Genomic DNA, 23,481 nt, shown 5'->3' with positions numbered 1-23,481 from the left:
GAACCTGTTCACAGCCTCTGTGAAATTAGTTTGGTAGCATTACAGTATTAGGGGATGATGGCAAGAACATAGCTTGCAAGGTACAGCTGTAAGGTGGAAAGTACTCAGTGACAACTATAGGGTTTTTTCCGAGATTTAGGATTGATGACATAGGCTGAGGGTGCCTTACGTCTGGAGGCAGGCAGTGAATTTATAAAAAAAAATAAAATATTCAAAGCCCCTTTCTTTATCTTGACGGAATTTCATGTGCTTATGAAGAACAGGGAGTATGAAGACAACAAAGCAGTGAAGAATCCAAAGCACAAAGACAGAGCAGGAAAACGCAGAGAGACCACTGGAAGTGAAGGAACCTTCCAGAGAGATGATAGTCCAGCTTCTGTTCATATGTAAGTCTGCTGAGTTTGTCCTCCTTGCTCTTCTCTAGTGAATCTTAAAAACTGATGAAAAAGTATCAGTTCCTTACTAGTGCAGTTGTTAGATTAGGAGTTAGCTATATGTAATGGGTAAGGAGAAGCAGCAAATAGTAAGCTATTCTTGCTTCCCAGTTCACATGCTCTTTTATGAACTCCTCACCTTCAATACAGAATTCAGCTTGGCGGGAAGGATGCTTAGATCGCTCCCTTACCAACTCAAAAAAGATCAGGAGACTGCTTCAGTTCCATGGAGAGGGCTGAGGCCAAGTGCCTGTTGCTGTCACAAATCCCATTCTCTTGATGCTGTCGAGGAAAATGGAGAAAGACGTGCCAGTAGTACAGCACTGTTAACAAAACAACTGAAAGTAAGGCCTGACTAAGCCTTATCGAGTAGCTGGGTGCATTTATTGAGGTTTCAGTCCCCTTCCTTGGAGACTTCCAAAGTTCTCAGTACAAATCACTAAAATGGAGGCCACCAGTGGCGAGTAACTTTTTATGTGTAACGCAGTACTGCTTTCCCTCACGTCAAGAAGGAAGCATGAGCTGCTATTACACAAGTACAATTTTGGAGGCCTGAACCAGTAGGCTACAGCAAGGAGTTAACTGGCTTCCCTTCTCAGTCCTCCAGCCATCCTCTTGTCTTTTCCAACTTACTACATTCATCAGTTTACTGTGTGCATGTGTAAATATTGCTAGTGAATCTTTTTCATCTTCAAGCTTTTTATAAACGACAGTACACTCATCAGTTTATCTAAAAAAAGCCCTATATTCTGCAGTCCTAACTACAGAATTTGTGAATTTTGGAAAGCACTGGTTTACCAAACCTAGATCTGGAATGTGGAAATAAATAAGAAGCGTAGGTATGGCCATATCTATTCTACTTTTCTATTTTTGGCAATTCTATTTTTAGAAATTCTCTTTTTATTTTTGCGAATTAAGCTTAGACTGAGCTGTACTGCTATCTTGTATTGGACAGGAAAGTTAAGGAGCAACTGAAGAAATGGAAAAGGGAAGCTTTTAAACCCTTTAAGTCTGCTTTGCCACAGAAAAGTGACAGCAGGAATGTACGTGCGATATTGAATAGAAGTAGTCAAGTTACTTCTGTTGTAGAGGCTGTTTAAACTCCGGGGTTACGTCTTGCAGGTGTAGTAAGCATTAACGTAGAAAGCAGAATGCCATTATTTCCCTCAAATTCCCTTCAGCTGCCAAAGCAATACCAATATGGCATCTATACACCTGCTTAGTTCTGTCAAAGCTTCTGAAGAAATCTTTTGCTGCAGAACAAGCTAACCGTTTACACCAAAAGCCAGTGTCATGTTCACGTAGCTTTCTGCTTAATACAGAGATTTGATTCCTCATAGCAAGAGAAGATTCAACAGAACCTGTTCACAGCCTCTGTGAAATTAGTTTGGTAGCATTACAGTATTAGGGGATGATGGCAAGAACATAGCTTGCAAGGTACAGCTGTAAGGTGGAAAGTACTCAGTGACAACTATAGGGTTTTTTCCGAGATTTAGGATTGATGACATAGGCTGAGGGTGCCTTACGTCTGGAGGCAGGCAGTGAATTTATAAAAAAAAATAAAATATTCAAAGCCCCTTTCTTTATCTTGACGGAATTTCATGTGCTTATGAAGAACAGGGAGTATGAAGACAACAAAGCAGTGAAGAATCCAAAGCACAAAGACAGAGCAGGAAAACGCAGAGAGACCACTGGAAGTGAAGGAACCTTCCAGAGAGATGATAGTCCAGCTTCTGTTCATATGTAAGTCTGCTGAGTTTGTCCTCCTTGCTCTTCTCTAGTGAATCTTAAAAACTGATGAAAAAGTATCAGTTCCTTACTAGTGCAGTTGTTAGATTAGGAGTTAGCTATATGTAATGGGTAAGGAGAAGCAGCAAATAGTAAGCTATTCTTGCTTCCCAGTTCACATGCTCTTTTTATGAACTCCTCACCTTCAATACAGAATTCAGCTTGGCGGGAAGGATGCTTAGATCGCTCCCTTACCAACTCAAAAAAGATCAGGAGACTGCTTCAGTTCCATGGAGAGGGCTGAGGCCAAGTGCCTGTTGCTGTCACAAATCCCATTCTCTTGATGCTGTTGAGGAAAATGGAGAAAGACGTGCCAGTAGTACAGCACTGTTAACAAAACAACTGAAAGTAAGGCCTGACTAAGCCTTATCGAGTAGCTGGGTGCATTTATTGAGGTTTCAGTCCCCTTCCTTGGAGACTTCCAAAGTTCTCAGTACAAATCACTAAAATGGAGGCCACCAGTGGCGAGTAACTTTTTATGTGTAACGCAGTACTGCTTTCCCTCACGTCAAGAAGGAAGCATGAGCTGCTATTACACAAGTACAATTTTGGAGGCCTGAACCAGTAGGCTACAGCAAGGAGTTAACTGGCTTCCCTTCTCAGTCCTCCAGCCATCCTCTTGTCTTTTCCAACTTACTACATTCATCAGTTTACTGTGTGCATGTGTAAATATTGCTAGTGAATCTTTTTCATCTTCAAGCTTTTTATAAACGACAGTACACTCATCAGTTTATCTAAAAAAAGCCCTATATTCTGCAGTCCTAACTACAGAATTTGTGAATTTTGGAAAGCACTGGTTTACCAAACCTAGATCTGGAATGTGGAAATAAATAAGAAGCGTAGGTATGGCCATATCTATTCTACTTTTCTATTTTTGGCAATTCTATTTTTAGAAATTCTCTTTTTATTTTTGCGAATTAAGCTTAGACTGAGCTGTACTGCTATCTTGTATTGGACAGGAAAGTTAAGGAGCAACTGAAGAAATGGAAAAGGGAAGCTTTTAAACCCTTTAAGTCTGCTTTGCCACAGAAAAGTGACAGCAGGAATGTACGTGCGATATTGAATAGAAGTAGTCAAGTTACTTCTGTTGTAGAGGCTGTTTAAACTCCGGGGTTACGTCTTGCAGGTGTAGTAAGCATTAACGTAGAAAGCAGAATGCCATTATTTCCCTCAAATTCCCTTCAGCTGCCAAAGCAATACCAATATGGCATCTATACACCTGCTTAGTTCTGTCAAAGCTTCTGAAGAAATCTTTTGCTGCAGAACAAGCTAACCGTTTACACCAAAAGCCAGTGTCATGTTCACGTAGCTTTCTGCTTAATACAGAGATTTGATTCCTCATAGCAAGAGAAGATTCAACAGAACCTGTTCACAGCCTCTGTGAAATTAGTTTGGTAGCATTACAGTATTAGGGGATGATGGCAAGAACATAGCTTGCAAGGTACAGCTGTAAGGTGGAAAGTACTCAGTGACAACTATAGGGTTTTTTCCGAGATTTAGGATTGATGACATAGGCTGAGGGTGCCTTACGTCTGGAGGCAGGCAGTGAATTTATAAAAAAAAATAAAATATTCAAAGCCCCTTTCTTTATCTTGACGGAATTTCATGTGCTTATGAAGAACAGGGAGTATGAAGACAACAAAGCAGTGAAGAATCCAAAGCACAAAGACAGAGCAGGAAAACGCAGAGAGACCACTGGAAGTGAAGGAACCTTCCAGAGAGATGATAGTCCAGCTTCTGTTCATATGTAAGTCTGCTGAGTTTGTCCTCCTTGCTCTTCTCTAGTGAATCTTAAAAACTGATGAAAAAGTATCAGTTCCTTACTAGTGCAGTTGTTAGATTAGGAGTTAGCTATATGTAATGGGTAAGGAGAAGCAGCAAATAGTAAGCTATTCTTGCTTCCCAGTTCACATGCTCTTTTTATGAACTCCTCACCTTCAATACAGAATTCAGCTTGGCGGGAAGGATGCTTAGATCGCTCCCTTACCAACTCAAAAAAGATCAGGAGACTGCTTCAGTTCCATGGAGAGGGCTGAGGCCAAGTGCCTGTTGCTGTCACAAATCCCATTCTCTTGATGCTGTCGAGGAAAATGGAGAAAGACGTGCCAGTAGTACAGCACTGTTAACAAAACAACTGAAAGTAAGGCCTGACTAAGCCTTATCGAGTAGCTGGGTGCATTTATTGAGGTTTCAGTCCCCTTCCTTGGAGACTTCCAAAGTTCTCAGTACAAATCACTAAAATGGAGGCCACCAGTGGCGAGTAACTTTTTATGTGTAACGCAGTACTGCTTTCCCTCACGTCAAGAAGGAAGCATGAGCTGCTATTGCACAAGTACAATTTTGGAGGCCTGAACCAGTAGGCTACAGCAAGGAGTTAACTGGCTTCCCTTCTCAGTCCTCCAGCCATCCTCTTGTCTTTTCCAACTTACTACATTTATCAGTTTACTGTGTGCATGTGTAAATATTGCTAGTGAATCTTTTTCATCTTCAAGCTTTTTATAAACGACAGTACACTCATCAGTTTATCTAAAAAAAGCCCTATATTCTGCAGTCCTAACTACAGAATTTGTGAATTTTGGAAAGCACTGGTTTACCAAACCTAGATCTGGAATGTGGAAATAAATAAGAAGCGTAGGTATGGCCATATCTATTCTACTTTTCTATTTTTGGCAATTCTATTTTTAGAAATTCTCTTTTTATTTTTGCGAATTAAGCTTAGACTGAGCTGTACTGCTATCTTGTATTGGACAGGAAAGTTAAGGAGCAACTGAAGAAATGGAAAAGGGAAGCTTTTAAACCCTTTAAGTCTGCTTTGCCACAGAAAAGTGACAGCAGGAATGTACGTGCGATATTGAATAGAAGTAGTCAAGTTACTTCTGTTGTAGAGGCTGTTTAAACTCCGGGGTTACGTCTTGCAGGTGTAGTAAGCATTAACGTAGAAAGCAGAATGCCATTATTTCCCTCAAATTCCCTTCAGCTGCCAAAGCAATACCAATATGGCATCTATACACCTGCTTAGTTCTGTCAAAGCTTCTGAAGAAATCTTTTGCTGCAGAACAAGCTAACCGTTTACACCAAAAGCCAGTGTCATGTTCACGTAGCTTTCTGCTTCATACAGAGATTTGATTCCTCATAGCAAGAGAAGATTCAACAGAACCTGTTCACAGCCTCTGTGAAATTAGTTTGGTAGCATTACAGTATTAGGGGATGATGGCAAGAACATAGCTTGCAAGGTACAGCTGTAAGGTAGAAAGTACTCAGTGACAACTATAGGGTTTTTTCCGAGATTTAGGATTGATGACATAGGCTGAGGGTGCCTTACTTCTGGAGGCAGGCAGTGAATTTATAAAAAAAAATAAAATATTCAAAGCCCCTTTCTTTATCTTGACGGAATTTCATGTGCTTATGAAGAACAGGGAGTATGAAGACAACAAAGCAGTGAAGAATCCAAAGCACAAAGACAGAGCAGGAAAACGCAGAGAGACCACTGGAAGTGAAGGAACCTTCCAGAGAGATGATAGTCCAGCTTCTGTTCATATGTAAGTCTGCTGAGTTTGTCCTCCTTGCTCTTCTCTAGTGAATCTTAAAAACTGATGAAAAAGTATCAGTTCCTTACTAGTGCAGTTGTTAGATTAGGAGTTAGCTATATGTAATGGGTAAGGAGAAGCAGCAAATAGTAAGCTATTCTTGCTTCCCAGTTCACATGCTCTTTTTATGAACTCCTCACCTTCAATACAGAATTCAGCTTGGCGGGAAGGATGCTTAGATCGCTCCCTTACCAACTCAAAAAAGATCAGGAGACTGCTTCAGTTCCATGGAGAGGGCTGAGGCCAAGTGCCTGTTGCTGTCACAAATCCCATTCTCTTGATGCTGTCGAGGAAAATGGAGAAAGACGTGCCAGTAGTACAGCACTGTTAACAAAACAACTGAAAGTAAGGCCTGACTAAGCCTTATCGAGTAGCTGGGTGCATTTATTGAGGTTTCAGTCCCCTTCCTTGGAGACTTCCAAAGTTCTCAGTACAAATCACTAAAATGGAGGCCACCAGTGGCGAGTAACTTTTTATGTGTAACGCAGTACTGCTTTCCCTCACGTCAAGAAGGAAGCATGAGCTGCTATTGCACAAGTACAATTTTGGAGGCCTGAACCAGTAGGCTACAGCAAGGAGTTAACTGGCTTCCCTTCTCAGTCCTCCAGCCATCCTCTTGTCTTTTCCAACTTACTACATTCATCAGTTTACTGTGTGCATGTGTAAATATTGCTAGTGAATCTTTTTCATCTTCAAGCTTTTTATAAACGACAGTACACTCATCAGTTTATCTAAAAAAAGCCCTATATTCTGCAGTCCTAACTACAGAATTTGTGAATTTTGGAAAGCACTGGTTTACCAAACCTAGATCTGGAATGTGGAAATAAATAAGAAGCGTAGGTATGGCCATATCTATTCTACTTTTCTATTTTTGGCAATTCTATTTTTAGAAATTCTCTTTTTATTTTTGCGAATTAAGCTTAGACTGAGCTGTACTGCTATCTTGTATTGGACAGGAAAGTTAAGGAGCAACTGAAGAAATGGAAAAGGGAAGCTTTTAAACCCTTTAAGTCTGCTTTGCCACAGAAAAGTGACAGCAGGAATGTACGTGCGATATTGAATAGAAGTAGTCAAGTTACTTCTGTTGTAGAGGCTGTTTAAACTCCGGGGTTACGTCTTGCAGGTGTAGTAAGCATTAACGTAGAAAGCAGAATGCCATTATTTCCCTCAAATTCCCTTCAGCTGCCAAAGCAATACCAATATGGCATCTATACACCTGCTTAGTTCTGTCAAAGCTTCTGAAGAAATCTTTTGCTGCAGAACAAGCTAACCGTTTACACCAAAAGCCAGTGTCATGTTCACGTAGCTTTCTGCTTAATACAGAGATTTGATTCCTCATAGCAAGAGAAGATTCAACAGAACCTGTTCACAGCCTCTGTGAAATTAGTTTGGTAGCATTACAGTATTAGGGGATGATGGCAAGAACATAGCTTGCAAGGTACAGCTGTAAGGTGGAAAGTACTCAGTGACAACTATAGGGTTTTTTCCGAGATTTAGGATTGATGACATAGGCTGAGGGTGCCTTACTTCTGGAGGCAGGCAGTGAATTTATAAAAAAAAATAAAATATTCAAAGCCCCTTTCTTTATCTTGACGGAATTTCATGTGCTTATGAAGAACAGGGAGTATGAAGACAACAAAGCAGTGAAGAATCCAAAGCACAAAGACAGAGCAGGAAAACGCAGAGAGACCACTGGAAGTGAAGGAACCTTCCAGAGAGATGATAGTCCAGCTTCTGTTCATATGTAAGTCTGCTGAGTTTGTCCTCCTTGCTCTTCTCTAGTGAATCTTAAAAACTGATGAAAAAGTATCAGTTCCTTACTAGTGCAGTTGTTAGATTAGGAGTTAGCTATATGTAATGGGTAAGGAGAAGCAGCAAATAGTAAGCTATTCTTGCTTCCCAGTTCACATGCTCTTTTTATGAACTCCTCACCTTCAATACAGAATTCAGCTTGGCGGGAAGGATGCTTAGATCGCTCCCTTACCAACTCAAAAAAGATCAGGAGACTGCTTCAGTTCCATGGAGAGGGCTGAGGCCAAGTGCCTGTTGCTGTCACAAATCCCATTCTCTTGATGCTGTCGAGGAAAATGGAGAAAGACGTGCCAGTAGTACAGCACTGTTAACAAAACAACTGAAAGTAAGGCCTGACTAAGCCTTATCGAGTAGCTGGGTGCATTTATTGAGGTTTCAGTCCCCTTCCTTGGAGACTTCCAAAGTTCTCAGTACAAATCACTAAAATGGAGGCCACCAGTGGCGAGTAACTTTTTATGTGTAACGCAGTACTGCTTTCCCTCACGTCAAGAAGGAAGCATGAGCTGCTATTACACAAGTACAATTTTGGAGGCCTGAACCAGTAGGCTACAGCAAGGAGTTAACTGGCTTCCCTTCTCAGTCCTCCAGCCATCCTCTTGTCTTTTCCAACTTACTACATTTATCAGTTTACTGTGTGCATGTGTAAATATTGCTAGTGAATCTTTTTCATCTTCAAGCTTTTTATAAACGACAGTACACTCATCAGTTTATCTAAAAAAAGCCCTATATTCTGCAGTCCTAACTACAGAATTTGTGAATTTTGGAAAGCACTGGTTTACCAAACCTAGATCTGGAATGTGGAAATAAATAAGAAGCGTAGGTATGGCCATATCTATTCTACTTTTCTATTTTTGGCAATTCTATTTTTAGAAATTCTCTTTTTATTTTTGCGAATTAAGCTTAGACTGAGCTGTACTGCTATCTTGTATTGGACAGGAAAGTTAAGGAGCAACTGAAGAAATGGAAAAGGGAAGCTTTTAAACCCTTTAAGTCTGCTTTGCCACAGAAAAGTGACAGCAGGAATGTACGTGCGATATTGAATAGAAGTAGTCAAGTTACTTCTGTTGTAGAGGCTGTTTAAACTCCGGGGTTACGTCTTGCAGGTGTAGTAAGCATTAACGTAGAAAGCAGAATGCCATTATTTCCCTCAAATTCCCTTCAGCTGCCAAAGCAATACCAATATGGCATCTATACACCTGCTTAGTTCTGTCAAAGCTTCTGAAGGAATCTTTTGCTGCAGAACAAGCTAACCGTTTACACCAAAAGCCAGTGTCATGTTCACGTAGCTTTCTGCTTAATACAGAGATTTGATTCCTCATAGCAAGAGAAGATTCAACAGAACCTGTTCACAGCCTCTGTGAAATTAGTTTGGTAGCATTACAGTATTAGGGGATGATGGCAAGAACATAGCTTGCAAGGTACAGCTGTAAGGTGGAAAGTACTCAGTGACAACTATAGGGTTTTTTCCGAGATTTAGGATTGATGACATAGGCTGAGGGTGCCTTACGTCTGGAGGCAGGCAGTGAATTTATAAAAAAAAATAAAATATTCAAAGCCCCTTTCTTTATCTTGACGGAATTTCATGTGCTTATGAAGAACAGGGAGTATGAAGACAACAAAGCAGTGAAGAATCCAAAGCACAAAGACAGAGCAGGAAAACGCAGAGAGACCACTGGAAGTGAAGGAACCTTCCAGAGAGATGATAGTCCAGCTTCTGTTCATATGTAAGTCTGCTGAGTTTGTCCTCCTTGCTCTTCTCTAGTGAATCTTAAAAACTGATGAAAAAGTATCAGTTCCTTACTAGTGCAGTTGTTAGATTAGGAGTTAGCTATATGTAATGGGTAAGGAGAAGCAGCAAATAGTAAGCTATTCTTGCTTCCCAGTTCACATGCTCTTTTTATGAACTCCTCACCTTCAATACAGAATTCAGCTTGGCGGGAAGGATGCTTAGATCGCTCCCTTACCAACTCAAAAAAGATCAGGAGACTGCTTCAGTTCCATGGAGAGGGCTGAGGCCAAGTGCCTGTTGCTGTCACAAATCCCATTCTCTTGATGCTGTCGAGGAAAATGGAGAAAGACGTGCCAGTAGTACAGCACTGTTAACAAAACAACTGAAAGTAAGGCCTGACTAAGCCTTATCGAGTAGCTGGGTGCATTTATTGAGGTTTCAGTCCCCTTCCTTGGAGACTTCCAAAGTTCTCAGTACAAATCACTAAAATGGAGGCCACCAGTGGCGAGTAACTTTTTATGTGTAACGCAGTACTGCTTTCCCTCACGTCAAGAAGGAAGCATGAGCTGCTATTACACAAGTACAATTTTGGAGGCCTGAACCAGTAGGCTACAGCAAGGAGTTAACTGGCTTCCCTTCTCAGTCCTCCAGCCATCCTCTTGTCTTTTCCAACTTACTACATTTATCAGTTTACTGTGTGCATGTGTAAATATTGCTAGTGAATCTTTTTCATCTTCAAGCTTTTTATAAACGACAGTACACTCATCAGTTTATCTAAAAAAAGCCCTATATTCTGCAGTCCTAACTACAGAATTTGTGAATTTTGGAAAGCACTGGTTTACCAAACCTAGATCTGGAATGTGGAAATAAATAAGAAGCGTAGGTATGGCCATATCTATTCTACTTTTCTATTTTTGGCAATTCTATTTTTAGAAATTCTCTTTTTATTTTTGCGAATTAAGCTTAGACTGAGCTGTACTGCTATCTTGTATTGGACAGGAAAGTTAAGGAGCAACTGAAGAAATGGAAAAGGGAAGCTTTTAAACCCTTTAAGTCTGCTTTGCCACAGAAAAGTGACAGCAGGAATGTACGTGCGATATTGAATAGAAGTAGTCAAGTTACTTCTGTTGTAGAGGCTGTTTAAACTCCGGGGTTACGTCTTGCAGGTGTAGTAAGCATTAACGTAGAAAGCAGAATGCCATTATTTCCCTCAAATTCCCTTCAGCTGCCAAAGCAATACCAATATGGCATCTATACACCTGCTTAGTTCTGTCAAAGCTTCTGAAGGAATCTTTTGCTGCAGAACAAGCTAACCGTTTACACCAAAAGCCAGTGTCATGTTCACGTAGCTTTCTGCTTAATACAGAGATTTGATTCCTCATAGCAAGAGAAGATTCAACAGAACCTGTTCACAGCCTCTGTGAAATTAGTTTGGTAGCATTACAGTATTAGGGGATGATGGCAAGAACATAGCTTGCAAGGTACAGCTGTAAGGTGGAAAGTACTCAGTGACAACTATAGGGTTTTTTCCGAGATTTAGGATTGATGACATAGGCTGAGGGTGCCTTACGTCTGGAGGCAGGCAGTGAATTTATAAAAAAAAATAAAATATTCAAAGCCCCTTTCTTTATCTTGACGGAATTTCATGTGCTTATGAAGAACAGGGAGTATGAAGACAACAAAGCAGTGAAGAATCCAAAGCACAAAGACAGAGCAGGAAAACGCAGAGAGACCACTGGAAGTGAAGGAACCTTCCAGAGAGATGATAGTCCAGCTTCTGTTCATATGTAAGTCTGCTGAGTTTGTCCTCCTTGCTCTTCTCTAGTGAATCTTAAAAACTGATGAAAAAGTATCAGTTCCTTACTAGTGCAGTTGTTAGATTAGGAGTTAGCTATATGTAATGGGTAAGGAGAAGCAGCAAATAGTAAGCTATTCTTGCTTCCCAGTTCACATGCTCTTTTTATGAACTCCTCACCTTCAATACAGAATTCAGCTTGGCGGGAAGGATGCTTAGATCGCTCCCTTACCAACTCAAAAAAGATCAGGAGACTGCTTCAGTTCCATGGAGAGGGCTGAGGCCAAGTGCCTGTTGCTGTCACAAATCCCATTCTCTTGATGCTGTCGAGGAAAATGGAGAAAGACGTGCCAGTAGTACAGCACTGTTAACAAAACAACTGAAAGTAAGGCCTGACTAAGCCTTATCGAGTAGCTGGGTGCATTTATTGAGGTTTCAGTCCCCTTCCTTGGAGACTTCCAAAGTTCTCAGTACAAATCACTAAAATGGAGGCCACCAGTGGCGAGTAACTTTTTATGTGTAACGCAGTACTGCTTTCCCTCACGTCAAGAAGGAAGCATGAGCTGCTATTACACAAGTACAATTTTGGAGGCCTGAACCAGTAGGCTACAGCAAGGAGTTAACTGGCTTCCCTTCTCAGTCCTCCAGCCATCCTCTTGTCTTTTCCAACTTACTACATTTATCAGTTTACTGTGTGCATGTGTAAATATTGCTAGTGAATCTTTTTCATCTTCAAGCTTTTTATAAACGACAGTACACTCATCAGTTTATCTAAAAAAAGCCCTATATTCTGCAGTCCTAACTACAGAATTTGTGAATTTTGGAAAGCACTGGTTTACCAAACCTAGATCTGGAATGTGGAAATAAATAAGAAGCGTAGGTATGGCCATATCTATTCTACTTTTCTATTTTTGGCAATTCTATTTTTAGAAATTCTCTTTTTATTTTTGCGAATTAAGCTTAGACTGAGCTGTACTGCTATCTTGTATTGGACAGGAAAGTTAAGGAGCAACTGAAGAAATGGAAAAGGGAAGCTTTTAAACCCTTTAAGTCTGCTTTGCCACAGAAAAGTGACAGCAGGAATGTACGTGCGATATTGAATAGAAGTAGTCAAGTTACTTCTGTTGTAGAGGCTGTTTAAACTCCGGGGTTACGTCTTGCAGGTGTAGTAAGCATTAACGTAGAAAGCAGAATGCCATTATTTCCCTCAAATTCCCTTCAGCTGCCAAAGCAATACCAATATGGCATCTATACACCTGCTTAGTTCTGTCAAAGCTTCTGAAGAAATCTTTTGCTGCAGAACAAGCTAACCGTTTACACCAAAAGCCAGTGTCATGTTCACGTAGCTTTCTGCTTAATACAGAGATTTGATTCCTCATAGCAAGAGAAGATTCAACAGAACCTGTTCACAGCCTCTGTGAAATTAGTTTGGTAGCATTACAGTATTAGGGGATGATGGCAAGAACATAGCTTGCAAGGTACAGCTGTAAGGTGGAAAGTACTCAGTGACAACTATAGGGTTTTTTCCGAGATTTAGGATTGATGACATAGGCTGAGGGTGCCTTACGTCTGGAGGCAGGCAGTGAATTTATAAAAAAAAATAAAATATTCAAAGCCCCTTTCTTTATCTTGACGGAATTTCATGTGCTTATGAAGAACAGGGAGTATGAAGACAACAAAGCAGTGAAGAATCCAAAGCACAAAGACAGAGCAGGAAAACGCAGAGAGACCACTGGAAGTGAAGGAACCTTCCAGAGAGATGATAGTCCAGCTTCTGTTCATATGTAAGTCTGCTGAGTTTGTCCTCCTTGCTCTTCTCTAGTGAATCTTAAAAACTGATGAAAAAGTATCAGTTCCTTACTAGTGCAGTTGTTAGATTAGGAGTTAGCTATATGTAATGGGTAAGGAGAAGCAGCAAATAGTAAGCTATTCTTGCTTCCCAGTTCACATGCTCTTTTTATGAACTCCTCACCTTCAATACAGAATTCAGCTTGGCGGGAAGGATGCTTAGATCGCTCCCTTACCAACTCAAAAAAGATCAGGAGACTGCTTCAGTTCCATGGAGAGGGCTGAGGCCAAGTGCCTGTTGCTGTCACAAATCCCATTCTCTTGATGCTGTCGAGGAAAATGGAGAAAGACGTGCCAGTAGTACAGCACTGTTAACAAAACAACTGAAAGTAAGGCCTGACTAAGCCTTATCGAGTAGCTGGGTGCATTTATTGAGGTTTCAGTCCCCTTCCTTGGAGACTTCCAAAGTTCTCAGTACAAATCACTAAAATGGAGGCCACCAGTGGCGAGTAACTTTTTATGTGTAACGCAGTACTGCTTTCCCTCACGTCAAGAAGGAAGCATGAGCTGCTATTACACAAGTACAATTTTGGAGGCCTGAACCAGTAGGCTACAGCAAGGAGTTAACTGGCTTCCCTTCTCAGTCCTCCAGCCATCCTCTTGTCTTTTCCAACTTACTACATTTATCAGTTTACTGTGTGCATGTGTAAATATTGCTAGTGAATCTTTTTCATCTTCAAGCTTTTTATAAACGACAGTACACTCATCAGTTTATCTAAAAAAAGCCCTATATTCTGCAGTCCTAACTACAGAATTTGTGAATTTTGGAAAGCACTGGTTTACCAAACCTAGATCTGGAATGTGGAAATAAATAAGAAGCGTAGGTATGGCCATATCTATTCTACTTTTCTATTTTTGGCAATTCTATTTTTAGAAATTCTCTTTTTATTTTTGCGAATTAAGCTTAGACTGAGCTGTACTGCTATCTTGTATTGGACAGGAAAGTTAAGGAGCAACTGAAGAAATGGAAAAGGGAAGCTTTTAAACCCTTTAAGTCTGCTTTGCCACAGAAAAGTGACAGCAGGAATGTACGTGCGATATTGAATAGAAGTAGTCAAGTTACTTCTGTTGTAGAGGCTGTTTAAACTCCGGGGTTACGTCTTGCAGGTGTAGTAAGCATTAACGTAGAAAGCAGAATGCCATTATTTCCCTCAAATTCCCTTCAGCTGCCAAAGCAATACCAATATGGCATCTATACACCTGCTTAGTTCTGTCAAAGCTTCTGAAGAAATCTTTTGCTGCAGAACAAGCTAACCGTTTACACCAAAAGCCAGTGTCATGTTCACGTAGCTTTCTGCTTAATACAGAGATTTGATTCCTCATAGCAAGAGAAGATTCAACAGAACCTGTTCACAGCCTCTGTGAAATTAGTTTGGTAGCATTACAGTATTAGGGGATGATGGCAAGAACATAGCTTGCAAGGTACAGCTGTAAGGTGGAAAGTACTCAGTGACAACTATAGGGTTTTTTCCGAGATTTAGGATTGATGACATAGGCTGAGGGTGCCTTACGTCTGGAGGCAGGCAGTGAATTTATAAAAAAAAATAAAATATTCAAAGCCCCTTTCTTTATCTTGACGGAATTTCATGTGCTTATGAAGAACAGGGAGTATGAAGACAACAAAGCAGTGAAGAATCCAAAGCACAAAGACAGAGCAGGAAAACGCAGAGAGACCACTGGAAGTGAAGGAACCTTCCAGAGAGATGATAGTCCAGCTTCTGTTCATATGTAAGTCTGCTGAGTTTGTCCTCCTTGCTCTTCTCTAGTGAATCTTAAAAACTGATGAAAAAGTATCAGTTCCTTACTAGTGCAGTTGTTAGATTAGGAGTTAGCTATATGTAATGGGTAAGGAGAAGCAGCAAATAGTAAGCTATTCTTGCTTCCCAGTTCACATGCTCTTTTTATGAACTCCTCACCTTCAATACAGAATTCAGCTTGGCGGGAAGGATGCTTAGATCGCTCCCTTACCAACTCAAAAAAGATCAGGAGACTGCTTCAGTTCCATGGAGAGGGCTGAGGCCAAGTGCCTGTTGCTGTCACAAATCCCATTCTCTTGATGCTGTCGAGGAAAATGGAGAAAGACGTGCCAGTAGTACAGCACTGTTAACAAAACAACTGAAAGTAAGGCCTGACTAAGCCTTATCGAGTAGCTGGGTGCATTTATTGAGGTTTCAGTCCCCTTCCTTGGAGACTTCCAAAGTTCTCAGTACAAATCACTAAAATGGAGGCCACCAGTGGCGAGTAACTTTTTATGTGTAACGCAGTACTGCTTTCCCTCACGTCAAGAAGGAAGCATGAGCTGCTATTACACAAGTACAATTTTGGAGGCCTGAACCAGTAGGCTACAGCAAGGAGTTAACTGGCTTCCCTTCTCAGTCCTCCAGCCATCCTCTTGTCTTTTCCAACTTACTACATTTATCAGTTTACTGTGTGCATGTGTAAATATTGCTAGTGAATCTTTTTCATCTTCAAGCTTTTTATAAACGACAGTACACTCATCAGTTTATCTAAAAAAAGCCCTATATTCTGCAGTCCTAACTACAGAATTTGTGAATTTTGGAAAGCACTGGTTTACCAAACCTAGATCTGGAATGTGGAAATAAATAAGAAGCGTAGGTATGGCCATATCTATTCTACTTTTCTATTTTTGGCAATTCTATTTTTAGAAATTCTCTTTTTATTTTTGCGAATTAAGCTTAGACTGAGCTGTACTGCTATCTTGTATTGGACAGGAAAGTTAAGGAGCAACTGAAGAAATGGAAAAGGGAAGCTTTTAAACCCTTTAAGTCTGCTTTGCCACAGAAAAGTGACAGCAGGAATGTACGTGCGATATTGAATAGAAGTAGTCAAGTTACTTCTGTTGTAGAGGCTGTTTAAACTCCGGGGTTACGTCTTGCAGGTGTAGTAAGCATTAACGTAGAAAGCAGAATGCCATTATTTCCCTCAAATTCCCTTCAGCTGCCAAAGCAATACCAATATGGCATCTATACACCTGCTTAGTTCTGTCAAAGCTTCTGAAGAAATCTTTTGCTGCAGAACAAGCTAACCGTTTACACCAAAAGCCAGTGTCATGTTCACGTAGCTTTCTGCTTAATACAGAGATTTGATTCCTCATAGCAAGAGAAGATTCAACAGAACCTGTTCACAGCCTCTGTGAAATTAGTTTGGTAGCATTACAGTATTAGGGGATGATGGCAAGAACATAGCTTGCAAGGTACAGCTGTAAGGTGGAAAGTACTCAGTGACAACTATAGGGTTTTTTCCGAGATTTAGGATTGATGACATAGGCTGAGGGTGCCTTACGTCTGGAGGCAGGCAGTGAATTTATAAAAAAAAATAAAATATTCAAAGCCCCTTTCTTTATCTTGACGGAATTTCATGTGCTTATGAAGAACAGGGAGTATGAAGACAACAAAGCAGTGAAGAATCCAAAGCACAAAGACAGAGCAGGAAAACGCAGAGAGACCACTGGAAGTGAAGGAACCTTCCAGAGAGATGATAGTCCAGCTTCTGTTCATATGTAAGTCTGCTGAGTTTGTCCTCCTTGCTCTTCTCTAGTGAATCTTAAAAACTGATGAAAAAGTATCAGTTCCTTACTAGTGCAGTTGTTAGATTAGGAGTTAGCTATATGTAATGGGTAAGGAGAAGCAGCAAATAGTAAGCTATTCTTGCTTCCCAGTTCACATGCTCTTTTTATGAACTCCTCACCTTCAATACAGAATTCAGCTTGGCGGGAAGGATGCTTAGATCGCTCCCTTACCAACTCAAAAAAGATCAGGAGACTGCTTCAGTTCCATGGAGAGGGCTGAGGCCAAGTGCCTGTTGCTGTCACAAATCCCATTCTCTTGATGCTGTCGAGGAAAATGGAGAAAGACGTGCCAGTAGTACAGCACTGTTAACAAAACAACTGAAAGTAAGGCCTGACTAAGCCTTATCGAGTAGCTGGGTGCATTTATTGAGGTTTCAGTCCCCTTCCTTGGAGACTTCCAAAGTTCTCAGTACAAATCACTAAAATGGAGGCCACCAGTGGCGAGTAACTTTTTATGTGTAACGCAGTACTGCTTTCCCTCACGTCAAGAAGGAAGCATGAGCTGCTATTACACAAGTACAATTTTGGAGGCCTGAACCAGTAGGCTACAGCAAGGAGTTAACTGGCTTCCCTTCTCAGTCCTCCAGCCATCCTCTTGTCTTTTCCAACTTACTACATTTATCAGTTTACTGTGTGCATGTGTAAATATTGCTAGTGAATCTTTTTCATCTTCAAGCTTTTTATAAACGACAGTACACTCATCAGTTTATCTAAAAAAAGCCCTATATTCTGCAGTCCTAACTACAGAATTTGTGAATTTTGGAAAGCACTGGTTTACCAAACCTAGATCTGGAATGTGGAAATAAATAAGAAGCGTAGGTATGGCCATATCTATTCTACTTTTCTATTTTTGGCAATTCTATTTTTAGAAATTCTCTTTTTATTTTTGCGAATTAAGCTTAGACTGAGCTGTACTGCTATCTTGTATTGGACAGGAAAGTTAAGGAGCAACTGAAGAAATGGAAAAGGGAAGCTTTTAAACCCTTTAAGTCTGCTTTGCCACAGAAAAGTGACAGCAGGAATGTACGTGCGATATTGAATAGAAGTAGTCAAGTTACTTCTGTTGTAGAGGCTGTTTAAACTCCGGGGTTACGTCTTGCAGGTGTAGTAAGCATTAACGTAGAAAGCAGAATGCCATTATTTCCCTCAAATTCCCTTCAGCTGCCAAAGCAATACCAATATGGCATCTATACACCTGCTTAGTTCTGTCAAAGCTTCTGAAGAAATCTTTTGCTGCAGAACAAGCTAACCGTTTACACCAAAAGCCAGTGTCATGTTCACGTAGCTTTCTGCTTCATACAGAGATTTGATTCCTCATAGCAAGAGAAGATTCAACAGAACCTGTTCACAGCCTCTGTGAAATTAGTTTGGTAGCATTACAGTATTAGGGGATGATGGCAAGAACATAGCTTGCAAGGTACAGCTGTAAGGTGGAAAGTACTCAGTGACAACTATAGGGTTTTTTCCGAGATTTAGGATTGATGACATAGGCTGAGGGTGCCTTACGTCTGGAGGCAGGCAGTGAATTTATAAAAAAAAATAAAATATTCAAAGCCCCTTTCTTTATCTTGACGGAATTTCATGTGCTTATGAAGAACAGGGAGTATGAAGACAACAAAGCAGTGAAGAATCCAAAGCACAAAGACAGAGCAGGAAAACGCAGAGAGACCACTGGAAGTGAAGGAACCTTCCAGAGAGATGATAGTCCAGCTTCTGTTCATATGTAAGTCTGCTGAGTTTGTCCTCCTTGCTCTTCTCTAGTGAATCTTAAAAACTGATGAAAAAGTATCAGTTCCTTACTAGTGCAGTTGTTAGATTAGGAGTTAGCTATATGTAATGGGTAAGGAGAAGCAGCAAATAGTAAGCTATTCTTGCTTCCCAGTTCACATGCTCTTTTTATGAACTCCTCACCTTCAATACAGAATTCAGCTTGGCGGGAAGGATGCTTAGATCGCTCCCTTACCAACTCAAAAAAGATCAGGAGACTGCTTCAGTTCCATGGAGAGGGCTGAGGCCAAGTGCCTGTTGCTGTCACAAATCCCATTCTCTTGATGCTGTCGAGGAAAATGGAGAAAGACGTGCCAGTAGTACAGCACTGTTAACAAAACAACTGAAAGTAAGGCCTGACTAAGCCTTATCGAGTAGCTGGGTGCATTTATTGAGGTTTCAGTCCCCTTCCTTGGAGACTTCCAAAGTTCTCAGTACAAATCACTAAAATGGAGGCCACCAGTGGCGAGTAACTTTTTATGTGTAACGCAGTACTGCTTTCCCTCACGTCAAGAAGGAAGCATGAGCTGCTATTACACAAGTACAATTTTGGAGGCCTGAACCAGTAGGCTACAGCAAGGAGTTAACTGGCTTCCCTTCTCAGTCCTCCAGCCATCCTCTTGTCTTTTCCAACTTACTACATTTATCAGTTTACTGTGTGCATGTGTAAATATTGCTAGTGAATCTTTTTCATCTTCAAGCTTTTTATAAACGACAGTACACTCATCAGTTTATCTAAAAAAAGCCCTATATTCTGCAGTCCTAACTACAGAATTTGTGAATTTTGGAAAGCACTGGTTTACCAAACCTAGATCTGGAATGTGGAAATAAATAAGAAGCGTAGGTATGGCCATATCTATTCTACTTTTCTATTTTTGGCAATTCTATTTTTAGAAATTCTCTTTTTATTTTTGCGAATTAAGCTTAGACTGAGCTGTACTGCTATCTTGTATTGGACAGGAAAGTTAAGGAGCAACTGAAGAAATGGAAAAGGGAAGCTTTTAAACCCTTTAAGTCTGCTTTGCCACAGAAAAGTGACAGCAGGAATGTACGTGCGATATTGAATAGAAGTAGTCAAGTTACTTCTGTTGTAGAGGCTGTTTAAACTCCGGGGTTACGTCTTGCAGGTGTAGTAAGCATTAACGTAGAAAGCAGAATGCCATTATTTCCCTCAAATTCCCTTCAGCTGCCAAAGCAATACCAATATGGCATCTATACACCTGCTTAGTTCTGTCAAAGCTTCTGAAGAAATCTTTTGCTGCAGAACAAGCTAACCGTTTACACCAAAAGCCAGTGTCATGTTCACGTAGCTTTCTGCTTAATACAGAGATTTGATTCCTCATAGCAAGAGAAGATTCAACAGAACCTGTTCACAGCCTCTGTGAAATTAGTTTGGTAGCATTACAGTATTAGGGGATGATGGCAAGAACATAGCTTGCAAGGTACAGCTGTAAGGTGGAAAGTACTCAGTGACAACTATAGGGTTTTTTCCGAGATTTAGGATTGATGACATAGGCTGAGGGTGCCTTACGTCTGGAGGCAGGCAGTGAATTTATAAAAAAAAATAAAATATTCAAAGCCCCTTTCTTTATCTTGACGGAATTTCATGTGCTTATGAAGAACAGGGAGTATGAAGACAACAAAGCAGTGAAGAATCCAAAGCACAAAGACAGAGCAGGAAAACGCAGAGAGACCACTGGAAGTGAAGGAACCTTCCAGAGAGATGATAGTCCAGCTTCTGTTCATATGTAAGTCTGCTGAGTTTGTCCTCCTTGCTCTTCTCTAGTGAATCTTAAAAACTGATGAAAAAGTATCAGTTCCTTACTAGTGCAGTTGTTAGATTAGGAGTTAGCTATATGTAATGGGTAAGGAGAAGCAGCAAATAGTAAGCTATTCTTGCTTCCCAGTTCACATGCTCTTTTTATGAACTCCTCACCTTCAATACAGAATTCAGCTTGGCGGGAAGGATGCTTAGATCGCTCCCTTACCAACTCAAAAAAGATCAGGAGACTGCTTCAGTTCCATGGAGAGGGCTGAGGCCAAGTGCCTGTTGCTGTCACAAATCCCATTCTCTTGATGCTGTCGAGGAAAATGGAGAAAGACGTGCCAGTAGTACAGCACTGTTAACAAAACAACTGAAAGTAAGGCCTGACTAAGCCTTATCGAGTAGCTGGGTGCATTTATTGAGGTTTCAGTCCCCTTCCTTGGAGACTTCCAAAGTTCTCAGTACAAATCACTAAAATGGAGGCCACCAGTGGCGAGTAACTTTTTATGTGTAACGCAGTACTGCTTTCCCTCACGTCAAGAAGGAAGCATGAGCTGCTATTACACAAGTACAATTTTGGAGGCCTGAACCAGTAGGCTACAGCAAGGAGTTAACTGGCTTCCCTTCTCAGTCCTCCAGCCATCCTCTTGTCTTTTCCAACTTACTACATTTATCAGTTTACTGTGTGCATGTGTAAATATTGCTAGTGAATCTTTTTCATCTTCAAGCTTTTTATAAACGACAGTACACTCATCAGTTTATCTAAAAAAAGCCCTATATTCTGCAGTCCTAACTACAGAATTTGTGAATTTTGGAAAGCACTGGTTTACCAAACCTAGATCTGGAATGTGGAAATAAATAAGAAGCGTAGGTATGGCCATATCTATTCTACTTTTCTATTTTTGGCAATTCTATTTTTAGAAATTCTCTTTTTATTTTTGCGAATTAAGCTTAGACGGAGCTGTACTGCTATCTTGTATTGGACAGGAAAGTTAAGGAGCAACTGAAGAAATGGAAAAGGGAAGCTTTTAAACCCTTTAAGTCTGCTTTGCCACAGAAAAGTGACAGCAGGAATGTACGTGCGATATTGAATAGAAGTAGTCAAGTTACTTCTGTTGTAGAGGCTGTTTAAACTCCGGGGTTACGTCTTGCAGGTGTAGTAAGCATTAACGTAGAAAGCAGAATGCCATTATTTCCCTCAAATTCCCTTCAGCTGCCAAAGCAATACCAATATGGCATCTATACACCTGCTTAGTTCTGTCAAAGCTTCTGAAGAAATCTTTTGCTGCAGAACAAGCTAACCGTTTACACCAAAAGCCAGTGTCATGTTCACGTAGCTTTCTGCTTAATACAGAGATTTGATTCCTCATAGCAAGAGAAGATTCAACAGAACCTGTTCACAGCCTCTGTGAAATTAGTTTGGTAGCATTACAGTATTAGGGGATGATGGCAAGAACATAGCTTGCAAGGTACAGCTGTAAGGTGGAAAGTACTCAGTGACAACTATAGGGTTTTTTCCGAGATTTAGGATTGATGACATAGGCTGAGGGTGCCTTACGTCTGGAGGCAGGCAGTGAATTTATAAAAAAAAATAAAATATTCAAAGCCCCTTTCTTTATCTTGACGGAATTTCATGTGCTTATGAAGAACAGGGAGTATGAAGACAACAAAGCAGTGAAGAATCCAAAGCACAAAGACAGAGCAGGAAAACGCAGAGAGACCACTGGAAGTGAAGGAACCTTCCAGAGAGATGATAGTCCAGCTTCTGTTCATATGTAAGTCTGCTGAGTTTGTCCTCCTTGCTCTTCTCTAGTGAATCTTAAAAACTGATGAAAAAGTATCAGTTCCTTACTAGTGCAGTTGTTAGATTAGGAGTTAGCTATATGTAATGGGTAAGGAGAAGCAGCAAATAGTAAGCTATTCTTGCTTCCCAGTTCACATGCTCTTTTTATGAACTCCTCACCTTCAATACAGAATTCAGCTTGGCGGGAAGGATGCTTAGATCGCTCCCTTACCAACTCAAAAAAGATCAGGAGACTGCTTCAGTTCCATGGAGAGGGCTGAGGCCAAGTGCCTGTTGCTGTCACAAATCCCATTCTCTTGATGCTGTCGAGGAAAATGGAGAAAGACGTGCCAGTAGTACAGCACTGTTAACAAAACAACTGAAAGTAAGGCCTGACTAAGCCTTATCGAGTAGCTGGGTGCATTTATTGAGGTTTCAGTCCCCTTCCTTGGAGACTTCCAAAGTTCTCAGTACAAATCACTAAAATGGAGGCCACCAGTGGCGAGTAACTTTTTATGTGTAACGCAGTACTGCTTTCCCTCACGTCAAGAAGGAAGCATGAGCTGCTATTACACAAGTACAATTTTGGAGGCCTGAACCAGTAGGCTACAGCAAGGAGTTAACTGGCTTCCCTTCTCAGTCCTCCAGCCATCCTCTTGTCTTTTCCAACTTACTACATTTATCAGTTTACTGTGTGCATGTGTAAATATTGCTAGTGAATCTTTTTCATCTTCAAGCTTTTTATAAACGACAGTACACTCATCAGTTTATCTAAAAAAAGCCCTATATTCTGCAGTCCTAACTACAGAATTTGTGAATTTTGGAAAGCACTGGTTTACCAAACCTAGATCTGGAATGTGGAAATAAATAAGAAGCGTAGGTATGGCCATATCTATTCTACTTTTCTATTTTTGGCAATTCTATTTTTAGAAATTCTCTTTTTATTTTTGCGAATTAAGCTTAGACGGAGCTGTACTGCTATCTTGTATTGGACAGGAAAGTTAAGGAGCAACTGAAGAAATGGAAAAGGGAAGCTTTTAAACCCTTTAAGTCTGCTTTGCCACAGAAAAGTGACAGCAGGAATGTACGTGCGATATTGAATAGAAGTAGTCAAGTTACTTCTGTTGTAGAGGCTGTTTAAACTCCGGGGTTACGTCTTGCAGGTGTAGTAAGCATTAACGTAGAAAGCAGAATGCCATTATTTCCCTCAAATTCCCTTCAGCTGCCAAAGCAATACCAATATGGCATCTATACACCTGCTTAGTTCTGTCAAAGCTTCTGAAGAAATCTTTTGCTGCAGAACAAGCTAACCGTTTACACCAAAAGCCAGTGTCATGTTCACGTAGCTTTCTGCTTAATACAGAGATTTGATTCCTCATAGCAAGAGAAGATTCAACAGAACCTGTTCACAGCCTCTGTGAAATTAGTTTGGTAGCATTACAGTATTAGGGGATGATGGCAAGAACATAGCTTGCAAGGTACAGCTGTAAGGTGGAAAGTACTCAGTGACAACTATAGGGTTTTTTCCGAGATTTAGGATTGATGACATAGGCTGAGGGTGCCTTACGTCTGGAGGCAGGCAGT

At 40.6% G+C, this 23,481-nt stretch overlaps 13 non-coding genes across 13 annotated transcripts; all 13 read right to left on the bottom strand.

Annotated features, from left to right (window-relative positions):
- Window positions 1–907: 907 nt before the first annotated feature.
- LOC139790490 (small nucleolar RNA SNORA47) lies at window positions 908–1,040 on the bottom strand. Its single transcript, XR_011723532.1, has one exon. It is a non-coding gene; the product is annotated as a small nucleolar RNA SNORA47 (small nucleolar RNA).
- Window positions 1,041–2,699: 1,659 nt separating this feature from the next.
- On the bottom strand, window positions 2,700–2,832 carry LOC139790489 (small nucleolar RNA SNORA47). Its single transcript, XR_011723531.1, has one exon. It is a non-coding gene; the product is annotated as a small nucleolar RNA SNORA47 (small nucleolar RNA).
- A 1,659-nt stretch (window positions 2,833–4,491) lies between these two features.
- On the bottom strand, window positions 4,492–4,624 carry LOC139790467 (small nucleolar RNA SNORA47). Its single transcript, XR_011723509.1, has one exon. It is a non-coding gene; the product is annotated as a small nucleolar RNA SNORA47 (small nucleolar RNA).
- A 1,659-nt stretch (window positions 4,625–6,283) lies between these two features.
- LOC139790466 (small nucleolar RNA SNORA47) lies at window positions 6,284–6,416 on the bottom strand. Its single transcript, XR_011723508.1, has one exon. It is a non-coding gene; the product is annotated as a small nucleolar RNA SNORA47 (small nucleolar RNA).
- Window positions 6,417–8,075: 1,659 nt separating this feature from the next.
- LOC139790488 (small nucleolar RNA SNORA47) lies at window positions 8,076–8,208 on the bottom strand. Its single transcript, XR_011723530.1, has one exon. It is a non-coding gene; the product is annotated as a small nucleolar RNA SNORA47 (small nucleolar RNA).
- A 1,659-nt stretch (window positions 8,209–9,867) lies between these two features.
- Window positions 9,868–10,000, bottom strand: LOC139790486 (small nucleolar RNA SNORA47). Its single transcript, XR_011723528.1, has one exon. It is a non-coding gene; the product is annotated as a small nucleolar RNA SNORA47 (small nucleolar RNA).
- A 1,659-nt stretch (window positions 10,001–11,659) lies between these two features.
- LOC139790485 (small nucleolar RNA SNORA47) lies at window positions 11,660–11,792 on the bottom strand. The gene has a single exon (XR_011723527.1). It is a non-coding gene; the product is annotated as a small nucleolar RNA SNORA47 (small nucleolar RNA).
- Window positions 11,793–13,451: 1,659 nt separating this feature from the next.
- On the bottom strand, window positions 13,452–13,584 carry LOC139790484 (small nucleolar RNA SNORA47). The gene has a single exon (XR_011723526.1). It is a non-coding gene; the product is annotated as a small nucleolar RNA SNORA47 (small nucleolar RNA).
- Window positions 13,585–15,243: 1,659 nt separating this feature from the next.
- On the bottom strand, window positions 15,244–15,376 carry LOC139790483 (small nucleolar RNA SNORA47). The gene has a single exon (XR_011723525.1). It is a non-coding gene; the product is annotated as a small nucleolar RNA SNORA47 (small nucleolar RNA).
- Window positions 15,377–17,035: 1,659 nt separating this feature from the next.
- Window positions 17,036–17,168, bottom strand: LOC139790482 (small nucleolar RNA SNORA47). Its single transcript, XR_011723524.1, has one exon. It is a non-coding gene; the product is annotated as a small nucleolar RNA SNORA47 (small nucleolar RNA).
- Window positions 17,169–18,827: 1,659 nt separating this feature from the next.
- Window positions 18,828–18,960, bottom strand: LOC139790481 (small nucleolar RNA SNORA47). The gene has a single exon (XR_011723523.1). It is a non-coding gene; the product is annotated as a small nucleolar RNA SNORA47 (small nucleolar RNA).
- A 1,659-nt stretch (window positions 18,961–20,619) lies between these two features.
- LOC139790480 (small nucleolar RNA SNORA47) lies at window positions 20,620–20,752 on the bottom strand. Its single transcript, XR_011723522.1, has one exon. It is a non-coding gene; the product is annotated as a small nucleolar RNA SNORA47 (small nucleolar RNA).
- A 1,659-nt stretch (window positions 20,753–22,411) lies between these two features.
- LOC139790479 (small nucleolar RNA SNORA47) lies at window positions 22,412–22,544 on the bottom strand. Its single transcript, XR_011723521.1, has one exon. It is a non-coding gene; the product is annotated as a small nucleolar RNA SNORA47 (small nucleolar RNA).
- Between the last annotated feature and the right edge of the window lie 937 nt (window positions 22,545–23,481).

Source organism: Heliangelus exortis, chromosome Z (assembly GCF_036169615.1).
Source record: "Heliangelus exortis chromosome Z, bHelExo1.hap1, whole genome shotgun sequence".
Taxonomy (NCBI): domain Eukaryota; kingdom Metazoa; phylum Chordata; class Aves; order Apodiformes; family Trochilidae; genus Heliangelus; species Heliangelus exortis.
Note: the sequence above shows the minus strand (reverse complement) of the source record. Positions and strands in the feature narration are given on the sequence as shown.